The sequence below is a fragment of the Helianthus annuus genome, chromosome 16 (genome assembly GCF_002127325.2).
Source record: "Helianthus annuus cultivar XRQ/B chromosome 16, HanXRQr2.0-SUNRISE, whole genome shotgun sequence".
NCBI lineage: Eukaryota > Viridiplantae > Streptophyta > Magnoliopsida > Asterales > Asteraceae > Helianthus > Helianthus annuus.
Window position 1 is genome coordinate 117,708,242 of NC_035448.2, and position 7,582 is coordinate 117,715,823.

Below are 7,582 nucleotides of genomic sequence, written 5' to 3' on the forward strand. Positions count from 1 at the left end.
CCGGTTTGCTTACTAGCTTGGATTCCGCACTCGCTAGTGGGTTTGTATAACAAGGTTTAGGTTCGTCATCCATCGGAAAGGGACCTACAAAAACAAAAGTCAAAATGCCATGATTAAAACAAATAATCAAAAACATATATAAATAATTAATTGATAAGATACCCGAAAGCGGTTGAACAAGTGCATCCTAACATTATGTGGGACCTTTTTGAATGTGACCCAATCCCCATTATAACATTGCTCATATATATACTTTGCACATCTACTTACCTTATTCTTTGTAAACCTACAATTTTGAAATAACCATATAACTATATTTATAACATGAAATACATTTTTATAAAAATATAAATTAAAATTTTAAAATTGGAGACATACTTCTTTCCGTTGCTTTTTATAAATTCCTTCTCACTACCGTCACCATCACCACCGTCGCCACCGTCGTCACCACCACCGTCGTAGCCGCTAACAATGGTGTTGCTATGGTCCATGAGAACTATGGAAACCGCCTTGATTCTTTCAAATCCCAATATTTGGAGCTGAAAAGGAAATGGCGTGGCTCTAACTATCAACCTCTGCTGATTTTCGACATGTGAACCATGATGCAATGTCCTTCAACCCGGCTCCACCGCTCATGAACCAAACTGGACCGCTAACTTCCGTTTATTATGTCACGTTTTTCTACATGTGACTCTAAGACGGCAGCTCACACTTCAGCATTAGAACCGACTTTTGTTTTAAAATTTCAGGTTATCTATACGAGACCAAAGACTGCAAGTCTGCAACCAACACTAGTATGTTCTTCGAATCTTACTTCCTTTTCAGTATACTAACTCTTTTCCTTTTTAAATTTCAGGTTTGTCTATATGATGTGAGATTCTCACTTATTTTGATTGAAAACAAGCCCTATGTGATAGAATCACTTATTGATGAGGAACTTGATTTTCAGATGCATGAGGGCACAGGAGCAAGTCCATGAACAGGTTAGTACTTTCGCACAGCAAAGAGACGAACTTGACTCCCGGATAAATGTGATATTTTATCACTTATTTTGAGGGACATGTGATTGTTTATCACTTATTGAGGTCGAATGCAATATGTACACGTATGTATAGTATCATGGAAGATCTAGACTTGCGTCCTCGTTATTTTTCAGTAAAAGATACAACCATGATACCTAGATGATAATGTGAAAGCACTGGATCGATGACGAACATCAAACATTGCACTTGATTCAAGACATGAAGAACAAAATATGAACAAGATGGAAATATGTAGAAGATGAATCTCTTTATTAATGAATCAGTCATCACAGATTACACAAACCAAATGAGTATACATCATCTACAAGCTGGATTTAGATCACAAAGATCTAAACCCTAGCTTTCTCTCACTAACACATAGTCTCTCTGGAGAGGTGCACAAAGCTTCTCTCTTTCTCTCGTTGTTGTTCTTGTATATCTCTATCAATTTGCCCGAATCCTATACAACACATATATATAGACTAGGGACTAAAGTTCGGACAACACAATCTACACAAAGCTTTGACTTTTGCCCTAAACATAAAACTCAAACAAAAGTTTTCCTAAAACTTGGACAAGTTGTCCAAGGATAAACCTTGGACTAACTTTCAAGATATGTACAATAAAGACCCTAACAATTGGAAGGCTTGCACTTTTCACCCAAAGTGCATTAACAACTCCCCCTTGATCAATGCATGGTCTTCATGTGGTCTTGAATTCTTCATTATGGTTGACTTTAACTTGGACTTCTGCTTTGGTTGACCAGAACTGATAAGCGACAGTTACCCGGCAGGAACTGCACTTACAGTCTCCCCCTTAACTGTTGCATCAGTTCTGTGTGGCATCGATAATCTTCAATCACCGGATACTGCACTTAGAGACTCCCCTTTAACTGAAGATATCATGTCAGCTTTCAACTTTGGCTGAGACTTGATCTTTTAGGTAGAGCACAACGATCTTCAACCCTTCTAATTAAAGACTTGCTGACGATCACTTAAGGCCGCTTTGAGAAATCCGAAGAATCCGACATCAAAAACTGCAGATCCTCCCCCTCAAACTACTCCCAAATCAAGTTAACGCGAACCGACCTACAACCACATGTAAGAATCTCGCTCAATACATTAATCTCCAAACTTAACCGGTAGAAGAACGAAACGTCGGATTTCCAATGCCTAACATCTAAAACTTCAAATTCCGCAAAGACATGAAGCTCAGTTCGATAGGTTAATAACAAACTGAACTTTGTAAAAGTACATCCACCATCTTAATCAAAAGTCTTCAACCGAGTGTCTGAAATCATTTCATCTCGAATCTTCAAGATCCAATCTGGTATCTTCACAAATCCACCAATTACCCGATGACTTTCGTCTCTGATCTCTCCCTCAATGTAAGAACCCCTATTTCGAGAATCCGATCAGTCACCCACTTGGAAGAGATACCAAGAAGACTAATCTTCTCTACTCTAACCGGCATACGATAAAGGCATGACCTTCAACTAGTTGCCAAACGAACAATTTGCTTCATCACGTCAACACTTGATTAAGTCTCGAACAAACTTGACAAAACTCAATCATACACTAGCTCTAACTTGCTTCATGTTACACTTCGCCACCGGTAAGATTAACACTAAGTTAATCTCAAAGATAGTGAACATGAACTTGTTTCGATGTAGCACTACGAGCTTTTGGTTTACAAAGAAAACAGGATTTCCAAAATTTTTACTCCCCCTTTTTCTTTGTAAACAATACAAAGATCCAAGCAAGTCTTATTTTCTCCACCTCCTCACTTGATCCGGACAACATAAGTACCATAAAACTTTCGATAATCCGAAACCGACTTCAAGTCTTCAAACTACGCATAATTCTGACTCTTAGTTAGTTATACGGTACCCCAGGTAACCCGGAATAACTAGAAAAACTCGGAACATGCACAACTCGAAACTTCCGAACTACACAAGCTTCTAAACTTAGTTAAAAATCCGGTACCCCAGGTAACCCGGAATTCTAGAAAATTCGGAACTCGTAAAACCCGAAAGCTCTTGAAAACTCGAATCACATCATCGGAATAGTACTTAGAGTACAAAGAAATTCAGAACAAGCAAAGAAATCTGAAAAACCCATAAATTCGATTTTTTTTTATTTTTTTTTTCATTACCAATCTTTGCATTACTTTCATCATGTTGCCATAGCATAGGAAAATTAACAAGCAAGAAAGGTTCAGCTGCTTTTGGTTATGGCTGCAGGCAGCTGCTTTTTTTGCTTCTTGGAGAATCTTGCAGTGGACATGCTAAATAGGTTGTTAATCGACATCCCTTCACCTGAGATTTTTCCACTGGATTCAAACCTGTACTTAATCCTTCCATCAAACCCATAACCAAGAAAAGCCGGAAAAGCCAACATCTCTCTAACGTCATACCCCATCTCCTGAGTCAGTCAAGTAGTCCAGCTTCTGCTTCATTGATTTGTGATTGTATTGCAGTACCTGTGGATGCTTCTTTCCCATTGCCACAATTTCTTCACAAGTCAACCCATAATTCAACAACAGGCTAATCACCTCCTGCATATTCTTGCAACTCGTTCTACACACCCATCCCATTGCCAAACCCAGCTCCTTTGTTCCATGTTCATACCCAATCTTGAGCAACAGAACCAGCTTGTGTGCAAGGTTATCTTCAAACGACAAGCTAAGGAAAAGAGGCGCTTTGATCAACATTTTATAGAAATCCTTCGAACTGAACCCACACTGCTTCAGGAACTCTATCCGAGGCTGCACTTTCCTCGTCCGGCTAGCATAAAAGTCGGAACCTATGACTCTTGAAACTCAGACAGTTCATCGACCATAGACACCCATTTAAACCTGGAAATTCATTTAAGTATCATTTAAACCAAAACTCTGACCAACTGTTAACTGATTGAAACTCGGAGCACTTTCAAAACTCGGAATCAGTCACTGAACAGTTAATGTCTGAGTTTCAAAACTCGGAACTTCTTGATCAGAACTCGGTTGCAAACTGACTTCAAAAGCTAAACCTCGGAGCAAGTCTTTTAAAGACTCGGACAGCAAAACATCGGACAACAAAACGGACTGTGTAAAACTCGGACATCACACCCACAGTACAAAACTCGGACATATAATTGACTTAATACTCGGACAGGACAGCAAAGTGACTTGTAAAACTCGGACTTGACTGGTTTACAAACTTGGACTTGACTGTGTATAACTCGGACTCTTCATAAGAGGTTAAACGTCGGACAAAAGTCAAAGGGTTAAGCTCGGAATACAAGGCCTAATCTTCTGATTAAATATGAAACTCGGATCTTTATGATTAAATATGAAACTCGGATCTTTATGATTAAATATGAAACTCGGACCACACTTATAACAAATTCGGTCTCAAGGAAGGATTTGAGAGGAAACAAAACTCAGACAATTATAAAATTAAAATTCGGACTTTCAACACAAAGTTCGAACACCTAGGAAAACACAAAGTTCTGACTAAGAATATGTTGAAAGATGAAGTTCGGACACTTAGGAAAAATTGGAGAGAATCAAAACTCAGACAATAACTAATAAAATTTGGACAATCTAATAAAAATTCGGACTCAATGAGAGGAATCAAAACTCAGACACAAGAAAACCAATAAACTCGGATTAGATAGATTAAGTAAAATTCGGACAATAAGAGGAGTTTAAAAATCGGACATGGAGATTTGAAACTCAGAACAAGAACAGAAGAACCAATCTCCGAACTATCTCCCCAATGTGACTTCACACTGGTTCAACAATACCCCGGAAATGCAAACACAGAGTTTTAAAACTCAGACAAGTTTAACACTAAGAAAAACTCGGACAGAGCAATTTTTGGATCAAACCCCATATCTGCAACAACTTGGAGAACAAAACAACCACGAACAGCTCCAATTTCTTCAACTTTTCTGCAAAATCTTCAAGTCTTCAAGATGTTTGGCAGAAACAAAGATCAAATCAATAGCAATGGTGATTCAGAAGGCTGTTAGACCATTCTGAATCGGTAACCACGCTCTGATACCACTGTGAAAGCACTGGATCGATGACGAACATCAAACATTGCACTTGATTCAAGACATGAAGAACAAAATATGAAAAAGATGGAAATATGTAGAAGATGAATCTCTTTATTGATGAATCAGTCATCACAGATTACACAAACCAAAGGAGTATACATCATCTACAAGCTGGATTTAGATCACAAAGATCTAAACCCTAGCTTTCTCTCACTAACACATAGTCTCCCTAGAGAGGTGCACAAAGCTTCTCTCTTTCTCTCGTTGTTGTTCTTGTATATCTCTATCAATTTGCCCTAATCCTATACAACACATATATATAGACTAGGGACTAAAGTTCGGACAATACAATCTACACAAAGCTCTGACTTTTGCCCTAAACATAAAACTCAGACAAAAGTTTTCCTAAAACTTGGACAAGTTGTCCAAGGATAAACCTTGGACTAACTTTCAAGATATGTACAATAAAGACCCTAACAATTGGAAGGCATGCACTCTTCACCCAAAGTGCATTAACAACTCCCCCTTGATCAATGCATGGTCTTCATGTGGTCTTGAATTCTTCATTATGGTTGACTTTAACTTGGACTTCTGCTTTGGTTGACCAGAACTGATAAGCGATAGTTACCCGGCAGGAACTGCACTTACAGATAAGCAGCATAAAGACCGAATATCTCAGAACCTCGGCAATCTCTCAAACGAAATTTCGGTACTAAGACCATATGCCAATGTGTGGTTCCCACCTGATCTTCAGTCGATTAAGATTTATATCACCCTGCACACTTTAAAATGATTGTGAGCCTACCGATACATCTTATATAGAGCTGCTTATCGCTTTTCATTTTAGGTTTAAAGAGGTTTAGACAGACCACTGATGTACTATCATATTCTCTTTTTCTCGCCAGGAAACTCATTTTTGTTTTTCTATTTTTTTGTGTTTTTGAAATTTTTTGATGTTTTTGGATTTTCAAATTTGGATTTACTCCCCCTAAAATCAACAAACTATGATAAATTTAAAAGACACAAAGATATTTACAAAAATGATTTTCCGATGTTGGTTTTACTCTTGCTTGACCTTAATGCCGTTTACCAATAATAAAAAGTCAAATCTTGATTTGTCAAATGCTTTGGTAGAAAGGTCGGCACATTGGTCATCGGTGTGGACCTTAACAACATCGATTAGCCTTTTATCAAAGCAATCATGTATGAAGTGATATTTGATTTCGATGTGTTTGGTCTTTGAATGCTGCACAGGATTTCTAGTGATCTGTAAGGCAGCAGAATTATCAACGTAAATTGGAGTAGTTAGGAATTCAAAACCGTAGTCACGCAAATGTTGTTGGATCCACAGGACTTGGGAGCAACAACTTGAGGCAGCAATGTATTTAGCTTCGCATGTTGATGTAGCGACACAAGTCTGCTTCTTGCATTGCCATGTGACTAGGCAATTTCCCAAAAACTGACATCCAGCCGTTGTGGATTTGCCGTCGATTTTGCATCCGCCAAAATCAGAATCACTGAAAGCGATCAAGTCAAAGTTATTATCCCTAGGGTACCATAGAACGGTGTCAGGGCAACCCTTCAAATAACGAAAAATCCTTTTTACAGCTGCAAGATGGGAGGCCTTCGGGTTGACTTGATATCTGGCAAGCAGGCACGTTGGGTACATTATATCTGGTCTTGATGTTGTGAGGTACATAAGAGATCCTATCATCACGCGGTAGTAAGAGGGGCTAACAACTTCACCCTTCAAGTCTGGAATGGGGTACCGATGGGCGTTGCATCAGACATCTGGAACCGGCTCAAGATGTCACCAACATATTTAGTCTGATGGATGAATATCCCAGACTCAGTTTGTTGCACTTGTAGACCTAAAAAGAAAGTCATTTCCCCCATAGCACACATCTCGAATTTATCCTGCATAATACGCTCGAAATTCCTACACAAAACATCATTAGTAGAACCAAATATAATATCATCAACGTATACATGTACCAGTAGAAGATCTCCATCTTGTTCTTTGATGAAAAGAGTACAATCGATAAGACCTCTGCGAAATCCATTCTCCAGCAGATAATTAGATAAGGTTGCATACCAAGCTCGTGGTGCTTGATGTAGACCATAGAGAGCTTTGTTCAGCAACCAAACCCGATCAGGGTGAATAGGATCTTCAAAACCTGGAGGCTGTTCGACGTACACCTCTTCTTCAACCAGACCATGTAAGAATGCACTTTTGACGTCCATCTGGTAAACCTTGAATCCTTTGAATGAGGCATAAGCCAGAAAGATCTGAATTGCTTCCAGACGTGCAACTGGTGCATACACTTCGTTGTATTCGATCCCTTCTATCTGACAAAAACCTTGAACGACTATCCTTGCTTTGTTCTGAATAACAACTCCACGGTCATCCTTTTTGCATTTGAACACCCGACGGGTATCAATCTTCTTGTAACCTGCAAGTTTCTCTACGAGCTTCCAGACACCAAGTTTCTGGAATTGTTGAAGTTCTTCCTGCAT

At 38.9% G+C, this 7,582-nt stretch overlaps 1 pseudogene; it reads right to left on the bottom strand.

Annotated features, from left to right (window-relative positions):
• Positions 1 to 3,221: 3,221 nt before the first annotated feature.
• LOC110919513 lies at positions 3,222 to 7,582 on the bottom strand (annotated as a pseudogene).